The sequence below is a fragment of the Amblyomma americanum genome, chromosome 11 (assembly GCF_052857255.1).
Source record: "Amblyomma americanum isolate KBUSLIRL-KWMA chromosome 11, ASM5285725v1, whole genome shotgun sequence".
In the NCBI taxonomy this organism is placed as follows: Eukaryota; Metazoa; Arthropoda; class Arachnida; order Ixodida; family Ixodidae; genus Amblyomma; species Amblyomma americanum.
The window spans coordinates 86,486,059-86,499,698 of record NC_135507.1 but is presented as its reverse complement, the minus strand read 5'-3'; the positions used below and the strand labels follow the sequence as shown (position 1 = coordinate 86,499,698).

The 13,640-nt window shown below is 48.5% G+C and overlaps 1 long non-coding RNA gene across 1 annotated transcript in view; it reads right to left on the bottom strand.

The window, feature by feature from the left end:
- Positions 1–337: 337 nt before the first annotated feature.
- The window catches only part of LOC144110753 (uncharacterized), a 28,483-nt gene continuing 15,180 nt past the window's right edge, over positions 338–13,640 (bottom strand). Inside the window, exons 2-3 of the long non-coding RNA XR_013309917.1 lie at positions 1,382–1,735; positions 338–490 (exon numbers count right to left, since the gene is read on the bottom strand). This is a non-coding gene — a long non-coding RNA (uncharacterized LOC144110753). The remainder of the gene's footprint in view (positions 491–1,381; positions 1,736–13,640) is intronic.

Sequence of the window (13,640 nt, the reverse complement as noted above, 5' to 3'; positions counted from 1 at the left end):
TTGAAAAGGTTTGTCGGGTGTAAAAGACTCTGAAATACTCTTTTGGCTTTGTGTATGATGAACACAAGTGGCCATTCATCTGTTCTGCTAATCCTTATCAGCGGTGCTTCTGGTTCTGCTTTCTGGTTACAATGCATGATCCAATATGTTTTTGTATGTTATGGTCTCGTTCTGTGTATAGGGTTGAACGGAACGAAGCTGCGCACAGGCTGTGCGACATGTCTCTGGAGGTTTCTGGATGAAGTTCGACCACCGGGGGTTTCTTAAACCCTTTGTGGGACAACGGGAGACACGTCCCACTTTATTCCCCATACTGAAGGGCTCGTAAGATGCTCTGGGACGTATTCTGTTTTCCCACTTATATTTAGGTTTCAATGATTTCTTTAAAAAAAAACGGTGTCAGCCGGGTGTACTAGATGAGGCAGCGAGTCAGGATCTTGAAACTTCGTTTTTTTTTTCGGTGCGTTGCATGTTTTTGGCTCTATTCGATCTGGAAAAAAACAGTCAAAATGCCCGGTGAGTGATTCCTTTTTTCTGCATACAGAGGCACAACTATAGATCACAACGTGCACTTGTTTCGAAGGTAATGGACTTTTATTTTTGCACATTTATTAGTCCAACATAGTTGGACTATATAATAGTGGGACATTTATTGACTGAATATTGAGTGCTACTTCTCAAGCATCCTATGTAGAGTTTGTTCTGAGCGCCAAAATATTTTGTCGCTAAACATTAAGAACCGCCAGCAGCAAGAAGCCCTTCCAAATGAAAATGCAGGGTGACAAAAAATGGCAAATATAGTTGGCATCTCGGGTGAAGTTCGCTCATCGGCACAGAACACAACTCTGAAAGTCTAACAAAAGCGTAGACGCTGTTGGTGTTGCAAGATGGGAGAAGTAGTGCAACAAGTAAAACAACAAGAGAAGTAGTGCAAACAAGTTCAAGAAGTGGTTAGAAAAAACAAACTGTGTGAGGAAAGATGTGAGTGGGACAAATGCATCCCATTTTATTTATCCCCATTTAATGCCAACGGCACAAATATGTCCCACTTTTTTCCACTTTATTTCTACTAAAATTGCAAAATTTGTCGTGAACCGTTTCTGTGCACCTCGTGCAAAATACAAAAATTTTTAATCTATTCTGGATAAAATATCTGCTGTCCCACAAAGGGTTAACACGCGGCGCATCGCATAGCAAAGGAGCCGCTGCTGGAAATCGGCCACCGCGCCGCGTCTGGGTATATGAAGATGACGCGAGTTCCTCGGGATCTCTTCGAAGAAGTTGTAGTCCTCTCATTCTAATGAGTTGGGTGATGTGGCGCTTTTTGCAGGTAATCGTGGAGTCATTGCCAGCGTTCGCCGTTATGTCGGCGTTCCATTACCTTCGCAGTCTGTCAGTGTCCCTGGCTGCTGTCATCCGCTTCGCCGACGTTGGCGCCGAGCTACAGAGCCTCCTGAAGACGCGGCCGCGGCTGGAGAGTCTTTCCCTCTGGTGCTGCGGAGGCTTAAGGCTCGCATCGCTGGCCAAGCTCTGTCCAGAGCTCAAGACACTGCGCCTGGTGTCTTGCGAGATATCAAGCGATGACACTCCGCTGCACTACGACGCTTTTCCTAAACTCAGAACGGTCGAGCTGTGCATCAGGCTGCTCAAGGTCGTTTTCGACGCGTCCTTCTACGCCACCAGCGGGACACTGAGGAACCTGCGCCTCGTGGGTGATGCCAGTTGCCGCGGGTGCCTGCGCGATGAACCGATTTCATTTCCATGCCTTGAGGAACTGACCCTGGGCATTGCGTTCGCGATCGACGCGCTGCAACGAGAGCCGGAGGACCTGCACAACTTGCTGACGTCCCTGCCCGCGCTGCGTCACCTAAGCACGGACAGCTACGACCTTTTTCGAGAACTACTGCGTTCCATTCGGCAGTGTCTGTCTGACCTGGTGCGAATGCGTATACTGCTGCGTCCAACGTCCCTGCGATGGGAACAGCGACGAAGAGGCGTCTGTTACCAGAGACTCTTTGAGTCTCGCGATGTCATTAGGCTTAGTCATGGCTCGCAAAACTTTCTTTCGTGAGGCGCGGCGTTTCCATGTTCTGCGTAAAACGGACCTTTTCTTCGGCAGCTATTTCATAGCGCTTCGAGCTAATCTTGTATTCCTGTCAACAACCTAGGACTGCGAAGTAGATTCGTCATTGTAGTGTTAACGAGAACGGAAAGATTTTTTACTGGCCAACTTAATTTCAAAAGCGTTATGCGCACCCACTAGTACGATAAAGAAAACAGAATTGTGCTCATTTAACACAACATGTCCTGCATTCCAAAGAAAAATTTTCACATTTCTGCTTAACTTATTTTGGTTTTGACGGTTTCTTGCGTTTTTTTTTGTTTTCGAGAGAAGCGCTGTTGAAAATATGTTGCTTGTCGTTTCTAAACACAGATTCGCATTTTAACCACGTTAGTTAGCGTGCCTCGAAGCAGCGACGCTGGATCAAGAGTGAGTCGTTGTCATTATGCGCGGTATATTTTTTTAAGAATTGGCCTTGAAATATGTTACTGTCTTAAGTTCGGACTAGTAAATTCAAAACCGAAGCTACTACATAGGCTCGCAAGTCCGAAGTGTTCATTTTTTGCGTGTGTGTATGTTCTGTTTGAATCCTCGGTGCAACGAATAGAATGAAGCATGCGGCTAATCATTTTTATGCTTGTTGTGGCAGTTTGTAGCCAAGGAGGCAGGAAATACGTCAAGCTGCTGCATCGCGGAGCGTTCATTTGCTCTGAATTTGTGATATACGAAAAAGAGTTCCACGGTTCTTTTTTTTTTCAGGCAAACAAATTACAGGATCTTCGCGCGCTGCCCTACTTGTCCCCAAAATTTCCCACTTTAATACATATACGATGCCAAATATATTAAAATTACAAGACTAAAATTCACATGGAAATCTCAGTACAGGATAACACACGAAAACCACTCACACACGTGAAGTGAATCACTATTTCTTACTGGCGCTATTCGGTATCAAATCAAATCAAAATCAGTTTTATTCAAACGACTAGTAGGAAGTACATGTGAATCATGTGGGCCCTTAGCCTTCTCGGCTAGACTTGGGCCCATGCAGGAAGTGCGAAAAATAATTATAGCCAGACAACTCGGTATTTTTCACAGAATTCATGTAACAGCAGTTATGCGACAGTTATACACAAAGAAAGGCGAAATGCTCAAGAAATTATAAAATAGTTCGGAGGACAAAAAAAATAAAAGGAAGAAGGCATCGAAGAAAAACACAGACTTATAGTGGAGTCGAATATTGCTGGCTCCGGAAAAATTTTTTTTATATCGGCGATTGAGAATTGGCCTACATTTAAGTTAGCAGGCAGTTGGTTCCAAATTTTAGCAGTGGCATAGGCGATAGTTCTTTTACCGTACCTATAAGGTCGCTATAGTTTTATTCTTCAGCAGCTTTGCATATTTATCGTCTAAACACTAGAAAAGCGATGCCCACGAAACTGCTTTGGATTCAGATAAGTGAAACGTTTTCCCCTACTATACGCAGGACAATAACGGGGTTGCTTACATTCTGCGTGTGTCTTTATCACTTGGTTCAAGGCAAAAATAGGGGCCCAGCCACCCGCCCTTAGGAAGGCCAGGCACCTTTATTGGCCAACGAAAGGCTAACATTCCACAAACGTTTCAACGATTACCTTAGGGAATACCTTGCATAATCATGGTATGTGTGCTGATGCAAGCTGTGCTACTCTTGCACCTATAAATTCTTTGGTTCTGCTCATCCCGCTGTCTGTGGTATAGGAAATTCTTGTTGAACTCTTCTATTACCTGTAGAGTATTTTCAGCACTCAGTGCTAATTTCGCGCTCTTTAATGCACGGGAGGCGTTTCAGTGAATTTTTGAACAAGAAAAACTGGTGATGATGACTGCCAGCGCCAAACCCAGAGCATTATTACGGACGAATGGTGTTTGCAACCTCGAGGTAGTCTGAACTGTTTTACGATTTGGCATGGTTTAATCCTTCAGTCGAGTAAAACCACAACCCGGTTAAAAATAATTTGACTCACTTGTGGAATAATTTGAACATTTTCTCGTAATAAACGCTCAAGTAATGATGGGACACCTTCGGCAGCTCCTCGAAAGCTGCCTGCTCCACTCACTCCGGACGTCCATGAGAAGTCATCGCTCGGTATGCTCAAGAAAATTTCCTTTCGTGTGCCGTGTGCATCTTTATGTCCTCTGTCTTCACTTTGTTAATTGCTTTTGCTCGGCTGAAAGCCCGGCATCAAATACGCATTTTTTTTTCTCATCGCATTCCTATCGTGGCAAGATAAGACTGATTTCTGAAGCATGAAGAGTGAAACAGGTGAATTGTCTTCACTGTAATTTCTAGAATCGCCTAACTGGCAGCCTCGGAGGAGTAACAATCCAAACAGCTGAATACAGACACTAAACCATTGAATTTGCCATGCTTAAAGAAATTAAGTTTCGAGCCATATTTGTTGGATGAACACAAGCCATGCAGGGGCAGATGGTATCTCGCATCTTGTGCTAGGCAGCAAAATTTGCAAGAAAAATTTTCTTTTCACTCGTGGTGAACCACCTAGCTTCGCTACATGCGTTGTAGACGTTCAGGCTCACCGATTTGTAAGAATGCAGATTTCAATCAATAACTGGAACCTTCATATGATAAGCTGAGGATTATTTTGCTCACGTAGCGGTTGACGATTTTCGATATATCTTTGTTGCTCCTTAATTGAACTGGTAGTAAGCAGCAATCCACATGTCTAAACAACTGAAAGTTATTGTGAGAATGTCAGAAGCCGACACAATGTTAACGCGGCAACGTTCAGGGGCTCGTGTCGCAGAAAAGCCGATGTCGGCGTCGGCCGTGGTGAGAAATCCCTCCTCCTCCTCGCAATGTACGCCATTGCCCCAGCAAATAACGCACGACGGCAGCGCAAGGAAAGCAAGGTACGCCTGTCGCATATTTCGGTGGTCTACCCGGATCGCGCCGCGAGGGCAGGATAATGAAATGATTTGTTTTAAGGAAAGGAAGTGAGGCCTATATCACATATCTCTGTGCACACATGAGCCGCGCCGTAAGGAAAAGGAAATGAAATGAAAATTTATTTTTAAGGAAAGGAAATGACGCGTCTGACGTATCTCTAGTTTGGGCGCAGTGGGGCCGTGAGGGCACGCAGGAATCACGCGGTGAGCGGCGAACAACGCAGCGCACATCCAAAACACGTTCACCACGAAGCTTGCGGCTTGTTGCCCGTTCGTTCGGCGAGGAAGCTATGCTCGCGTTCGTGGCACAGGGTTTGTCGAGAACTATGTGCCGACTAACTGAGACTGCAACTTTAGTCCGGCGCGTTTCAGGGAGGCGCCTCGCATCGCTTTTACGTGGTTTCCTGTTCCGCGCGTCCGTTTCACCGTACATAGCGGCGCGATTTGTCTTACGGGAAAGGCGTCGCGCCGAACGGGCGATGGCGTTCCGTGGACTCCCTGGCAGTGCTACAACATGCTGTCGCGTTCCACTCTTCAAGGCGAAGCTTAAGTGCCGTACAATTTTTTTTACAATGGGAATATATGAGGCGACGGTCACGGAGAATTTTGCAGTCCGCCAAGTCCACGAAGCTTCAGCCCTTCAGTGATAAGGGCACTTGACGCGATCACTTGACGAGAGAGCACGCGATCAATACAGTCGGCTGAGGCAGCGTTTCGATATTGCCGAACCGCGAAGGCGCCATTGTGCTGTGCGATGTCAGTGGATGTTAAAGGCCCCCAGATAGTCAAAATTATTCCTGAGCCCTCCACTACGGCACCGTTTTTTTTTCTTTTCTTAGTTCCGCCTTTATCCATCCCTTGCAGCGCAGTTTGGGTGTCCACCCAGATATGTGAGACAGTGACTCGTCGTTTCCTTTCTTCAAATATGCAAATTGTAAATTGGTTGTTGAGGAAGGGAAATGGTGCAGTATCTCACATCTATTCGGACACCTAAACCGCGCAGTAATGGAACGGATAAAGGAGGAACTGAAAGAAGGAAGGAAGAAAGAGGTGTCATAGTGGTGGCCTCCGGAATAATTTCCAGAACCCGGGGATCTTTAGCGTGCACTGACCAATTTTTGTTTTCTGTTTTGCCGTGTTCTTGTATTATAATGAAAATAATAGTTTATAGGAAAGAAAAGGCGCCCGTGTTCTGTGCTATGAAAAATCCACAGGTGGTCTAAAATTTTCCGGAAGTCTCCACTACGGCAGCACTCTATTTCTTCTTTCAATACCGCTTTCCTTCTTTCTCTTACGGTGCGGTTGGGGTGTCCACCGACATTGGACAAATCTTTCACCGTTTCCTTTCCTCAAACAACCTATTTTTCGAAGGCCAGTTTTCATTGTACAGCACACGGCTGTGTATTTTTTTTTCGCTGTGCGTCGTCAACAGGGTGTAGCAAAATGAAGAGTAACAATAATATCTCAGCTTCACCTAAATCTCACATTCTAAGTGAAATTGATTGTAGCAAAATGGTGGTTTGAGCTAGTTGGTACATATTCACAATTTCACCAGCGCTGCGACTGGTGAAATTGTGAAATTGATTAAAACTTCGATGCAACACCGCCAGTACACAATCAGCTTTGAATGCAAGGAAGGGTTAAACTTCGACGTTGAATTTGTTGAGCAGAAGCCTCTTACTGGACCACTGATTTTTTTGCGCGCAGAATGCGTTATCTAGCGGTACCTAATCAAGTAAGCACCGGCTCCATTTGCGGTGCTGTCGTTCGTGTTGTCACGGACACGAGCTTAAAAGCTGGTGTAGATGTTCGGCACGACTTGGTGTTGTAATTGTCCCGGCCAGATATATTATGTGCTCCCATGTGCCCTTGTTTGTGCACATTGATAGCTGGTATGGCGGTGAAATTTGCCTCCATAAACTTCATTATTTATGTTCACCTTGCAAATAAGGCGCGATAGTTTTAAAGCGTCCATGCGGTCGCTTGGGGATTCCTTGGCATACTATTACGCAGATATCGGTAGCCTTTCACGCGACATCACATGCTGCTGTATTACACGTCATCGCACAAAATCCGTGCCGCTAATTAGTGACCCTTAAAACTAGGTGTTCCTTTAATGTCATTTGCGCACAGGGCTGCGCGACGTGCTTGTACAAATCCTCTGTTTATCCTCCTCAACAAACATCCTCATTGGTGAAGAAGTAGTGGCCGGCTCCCGATCGAAGGGATCCGGTTCACTTCCGCTTGACAGCCTTTGAAAGCCAAAACTTTACTATCCCAGCGGCTCTGATTTCGCTGCGTCTGTACGAAAGACCTTGAACAGTAGGAGCGGACCTGCGTAGTTAACCACGTGACGCACCACGTGACTCGCAGCAGCTGCAGTCACGCGCTCCGCCGTCGTCGCAGCGACTGCGCGCTGCCTATCCTGTGTCTCGCTATGGACGAAGCATGTCAGCCGGAGTCGACGTCCTTGATACGTCGCATACGTCGGGCCAAGTTCGCACACGTCGGACCACGTCTGATCACCCGGTCGACATTGCCAACCGTGCGAGGGATTTAGCAATCGATTGGGAGCGTAAACGCGCTGAACGCCCAGCCGAAAGCAACGAAGGGCGGGAGCTTAGCCTGGCTCGACGGCGAGCGAAAAATGCCGAATGACGACAGCGGCGAGCCTTGTTAGCAGCCGAGCGAAGACTGGCGAGCCGCTGGTAGTGAGTTTTCGCAGCGGGGAACCCGCAGCGACCCACGTGGTCCGTCTATCTGTCAGACTGTGCTTCGGCCCGAAGAACCTTAGAAAGTAACATCACATGTAATCCGTGCTTTCGCATGCATACCAGGGTTAGCTGAGCTAAGCCGCAGCCATTTATTTTGTTTGTAGAGAACGTGTTTTTCTACATCACTGCACCCATTTCATGGATCGTAACTTCCCAGTCGCGCCGATTGTGAAACTTTATTTCCAGCGGATATAGAGGAGCGACACGAAGTCGCCCCCCGCTTAAACGGCGGCCGCTATCCCTTGGGCAGCGGCGGCGTCTTCAGCCAGCTGGAGGAGCTTGATCTGTATCCCCGGGTCGGGGCTGAGCAATAGAGCCTCCTAATGAGCAGAGTCGGTAATGAAGTGACTCGCTGGTAGGGACTGCGGGCAGTTCCAGATCATATGATTTAGATCGGCTTTCGCATCACAATTTTTGCATTTGTTTGAGTAGAGTCCTTCCGAATAGAAGCTACACAATTGGGGATTTGGATAGGTGTTTGAATTTTACGCCAGGCTTTGGCCTGTTGCTTGGAGAGCGTTTTATCTGCTGGGGAGAATCTGAGTCTTGCAAGCCTGTAGTGCTGCAGGATTTCTCTGTAAGAAAACAACCTGTCCTTGCCAGAGTATAGGGCGGGCGAGCTGCACGACCCAGCTCGGCGGGACAGTTCTCGAGCTAGGTTATGAGCCGCCTCATTACCAGCAAGGGAAGCATGAGCAGGCGTCCAGATTAGGCGAATGCGCCGCGTGGGCTGATAATTTAGCAGAATCCGTGCTGCTTGTGGGGATATTCTTCCAAACGTAGTTACGTATAGCCAATTTTGAGTCGCTGACAATGGTTTCTGCCGAGGATCCCACAATGGCTAGAGCAATGGCTGTTTCTTCTCCAACATGTGTGTGCTGAGTGCGTATAGTGCCCCCAGTTATGAGTGTACCACGTTCCGTGGTGACCACAGCTACCATCTTGTCAGGCGAAGAATCTGCCGCATCTACATATACCACAGAGGTATCATTAAGAAAGCGTTTGCCTAATGATTTGGCTCTCTCTGTACGACGTTCAGCGTGGAAATCTGGGTGCATGTTTCGAGGTAGTGGAGGAATGACCAGAAGCTGGCGTATATGTTTGGGAAGGTCAGTTGTGGGTCCGCCTTGTCGTTCGTATGTTATGCCTAGTGTGGACAGAATGTGTCTGCCAGTTGGTGTGGCCGATAGTCGTTCGTACTGCGAGACGGTTACCGCTTCAATAATCTCGCTTAGGGTGTTATGAAGACCGAGACCTAACACTTTCTCAGTCGCTGTGTGCATGGGTAGCCCAACTGCCTGTTTGACGCATTTTCTGATTATGGCCTCCACTTTTTCTTTTTCAGCTGACTTGAGATGTAGGTAAGGGCATACGTAAGCTATGCGGCTTATCACAAAGGCTTGTACTAAACGGAGAGTATTGCTTTCCTTCAAGCCCGAGTGGCGGTTACTAATGCGGCGAATGAGTCGCATAATTTGCTGCGAGGTTCCCTGAAGCTTCCGAATTACGTCACCATTGAAGCCGTGTTCTTGTAGAATTAGGCCCAAGATTTTAATTTTGGGCACTCGAGGAATGGGGACTCCGCGAATACTGAGTTCGATGGCAACATCCGCAACATCAGTCGCGCCGATGCCGGATTTTTTGCAGAACGGGACCATTAAAGTTTTTTGCTTTAATGGGTAATGCATTGTTAGTCAGCGCCTTGATGCCTTGTAAAAGCAAGAAGGGTTGATATCGGTTGTATTTGATGGGAGTTGACATGCGTGAATGTATATCGTTTATTTTCTTAATGCTACTTACTAGAACTAACAACGTTTGCAATCCACTATTGTGAGATAACTTACGCTGGCTCTATAAAACCCAATTAGACGGCTGTACCTCTCGCTTGGCGTGGACATCTCAATAGCACCGTGAAGGGGGTAAAGTGGAAAGGAACTACATGTAAGTACACTCCGTCTACGTTGACATCGAGCACAGACCATCGAACGCGATCTTGCTCTACCTTCCCTTTGCCTACAACCCGCAGTTAAGGAGGCAGCCCCGTGGAACCCTTACCTTCTAAATAGCAGTGAGGCCACATGACAACGTTCGACGCAATGTTGCAGGACGTCACCGATGAGGGCAACCTCTAGTCGCCGCCTACCTGCACTCCACTCTAAGCGCGGGTACGCCTGTATGAGATTAGGGAAAGGAGTATGCTTCGTTGGAAACCGGGCATAGGTAAAATCCAGATGTGTACGCTAAGAGACAAGGAGGGCAATGCCATTAGCAATATGGATAGTGTGATGACCCCCATAATGCGCAGGTCCACACGGGACGGAGAGGCAAAGAGACACCGTATGGCTCAGTTTAAACAAACAGGTATATTCAATAATTACACATGGTTAAGGTTATACATCAGAGGCTGGGGCGTCCGAGCTTACGTGCCGACGACTTCATGGGGGCGATGGAGTGGCTCCGGAGTTGGGCTCGAGCGGTTGCTGGCAGAAGCTGCAAGCCGTCGGGCTTCGGCACTGAAGGCTCTCTTGGCGAACGATGTCGTCCTCAGCGTGTATGCAGTAGAATTTCAATAGTCGTCCGTTTCTTCGAGGATGGTTCACAAACCCTTCCTCTAGTGTCGTTCGGCTTGGAAGATGAACAGGAGGCGAGCTTGTAGATGATGACAGCAGAGCATAATTTTACAACATACATATACAGAGAGTTAAACTGGAAAAAGCAGAACTGAATTTACAAAAGAACAAACTTTGCACTACTTTACTCATCGACCGGGCAGGTTAGTGCCTAAGTAGCATCACATTACATGCTAAGCATGGAGCCCCAGCTCAGACTGGACTGCATCCGTTTACATGTGCTTTTAAGCACTTGATTAACAAAGGACTAAGGGCGGTCATTTCCAGTGGCCCGCCCAAAGCATCAATTCTCCAATCCAAAATAGCATGCGAGATGGGGACCACCCCTTTGGGTTGGGCGTAGCCTCGAACCCAGAGTCTGTTAACAATACAAACTAAATAAACAACAAAAACGCCACCACTCTCTCTCAAGTGAGAGTATACACAGGCTCTCTCTTCGGAGCTAATTCACTAGCGCCTGTCTTTCCACATTCTTGGCGAGTACTGCCTGTCGGCCATGACAGGTGTCCGTCGCGGCCCTTCTGGGAAGCTGTGGGTGCCTTCCCGGCGGTAGCCCACGACAAAGGGGGGGGGAGGGAAAGAATGTCGTCTTCGCGGTATCGCATAGCGTCGGCTGTGGTACGGCGCGCTCTGGCCCGCTGACAGCTCCCTTGTCCTGGAATGTAACCGGAAATTGGGGAGGATAAAGCCTGTTTCCCCGGGGCGGCGGCGGGTCCGGTTTTTCTGGTCGTCACTCAAAGAGCATGGCTGGGTAATTGATGATGCCGCTCTCACGGGTCTCCGTCTACGCCGTGCCGTCGAACGTGGATCCTCGTAGCACACACGGAATGTCACACTCGCTCACCCTCCAGAAGAATGTTCTCCGAACATTTGAGTCCACGCAGCTCCCCTTGTCTTTCTGAATCGCCTCGCACAGTGCGTCCGACAAAACACTTTTCGCTGCACTCAACACCACTGCACAACACCATATGCCTCCGCTGTCAATACTGGCGTCTCCAGGGGCAGCACTGATCTTCTTTTACAGATAAACATGAAACTCAGCACCCAAGCCTCTCCTTTCTAGTCCAAACTGGACGAAATAAATTTACCACAGTTACAAAGGAGCTCCCACTTCTAGCACGATCACGGCACAGACAAAAATATAGATAACGAAAGGAAGTAGGGCAGGTTCTGCATGCGCTCCGCATGCTCTCCTGTGCAGGTGTTACTTAATGACAGAAAGGTTTAACTACCAACTCCGATAACTTAACACATAAGCACATAGCAATGTTATGAGCTGCGGCATTACACAATTCTAACTAGTTCACAACTCCGCTCTGTTTACGCCATTAGTCCGACTTAGCTTTCCGATTTCGCAGCGGATATCGGCCTTCCTGAGTCATACTAAGTAAGTCTGTGCCCCTTTGTCTGCTTTGGGACTCGCGAGGGCTCGTGGCAGGAGCCTCTCCTGGCGTTATCTGCGCGGCAACCTCGCGCGCTTCTTCTTCTAGCAATGCATGAAGTAAATCCGGTGGCATTCCGGCCGTCACCTCGGGCGCCTGCCGAACAAATGCAGGAGAGGGCGTTTCTTGCGAACTATCTGCGCGCTCCGCTTCACTTCTGTCCCCATCAAAATCCGCGCTTTCCCTTTCCTCATTTCGTGAATACTGAACCGGTGCCGACTTGAGGCGATTTGCGTGTATCCTTATCAAACGCCGGTTCACGTCTCGGACTCTGAAGTTTACCGGAGAAAGCTTCTCGACAACCTCGCACGGTCCTCTCCACTTCGTCTGGAAATTACGAGCTAGCCCAATCTGCCTTTGGCAGTTTTCAATGTACACGCTGTCCCCCACATCAAACGGCGCGTCTCTAGCACTGCGATCGTGCACCTCTTTCCTGCGCTTCGCCGCTTTCTTTAAGGACTCCTTTGCGATGTCCCTCGCCACTTGCAAGAGCGATTCTAGCTCAACCTTATAGTCGTCCAGTGAAGCGTATGGGACACGACGGGGGCCCTCTGGCACTTCACTAGGCTGGTCCGGGTCTCGGCCGTAGAGAAGAAAGAATGGCGATTCGCCCGTGCTCTCGTGTGCTGCGGAATTGTAGGCAAACATTGCATACGGGAGCCACAAGTCCCAGTCCCGCTGGTCGCGCGAAACAAAATGCGACAGGAACCCGGCCACGGTTTGGTTCAGTCGCTCCACCGCGCCGTTGCAAGCCGGATGGTACGGTGTTGTCTGCTTCTTAGCGATCTTAAGCAGCTCGCAAACTCTCCTCATTAGCTGCGACACGAAGTTCGTTCCCCGATCTGTCAAGAGTTGCCTCGGGGGTCCATGTCGGAGCACGATCTGTTCGACAAATGCTCTTGCAACCGTGTCTGCCTTCTGATCTGGGAGTGCTACCGCTTCCGCGTATTTTGAAAGGTGGTCGACAAATACTAAAATGTACTTGTTTCCGGAAGTGGTCGTGGGCAATGGGCCCATTATGTCCATACCTGTCCGCTCGAAGGGAGCCGAAACCTCAGGGAACGGCTGAATTGGAGCTGGTCTTCGTCCCTTGGGTGTTTTTCTTTCGAGACAGGAATGACACTTCGCACAGTAGTCTCTAACATCCTGTCGCATGCCACTCCAAAAGTACAAACGCTCCACACGCCTGCGTGGTGTCTTCGCTACGCCAAAATGACCGGCGCATGGCGCATCGTGAAACGCGCGAAGAACCCTTTCTGTCCACGACCGAGGTATGACGACTCTCTCCCAAGCGGTTTTCTCTGGTCTCCCTTTCCTGGTTGGCCTCGTGCGCCGACACAGGGTGCCGTCTTTGTCAATGAAATAACCTAGCTGTTCGGGATGAGACGGTGCGCCCTCTAAGCTTTCGATTATTCGCTTCAAGTCAGGATCTTTGCACTGCTCTGTGCGTAATTCGGCGGGGTCGACTACGGGGACAAACTCTTCTATAGCTGCCACGGCAGCTGTGCGGCTGAGTGCATCAGCATTCAGATGTGTCTTTCCTGACTTGTGCTCAACTTCAAAGCAGTATTCCTGCAGGTGTAGATTCCATCTAGCGAGTCGCGAGCTAGGGTCCCTGACACTCATCACCCATTTCAGAGGATGGCAGTCTGTGACTAGCTTGAATTTGCGGCCGTAAAGGTAGCATCTGAAGTGCTTTACTGCCCAGACAACGGCGAGGTACTCCCTTTCCGTAGCTCCGTACTTTTGCTCTGTGGGGCTCAACTGTCGGCTAGCAAAAGCA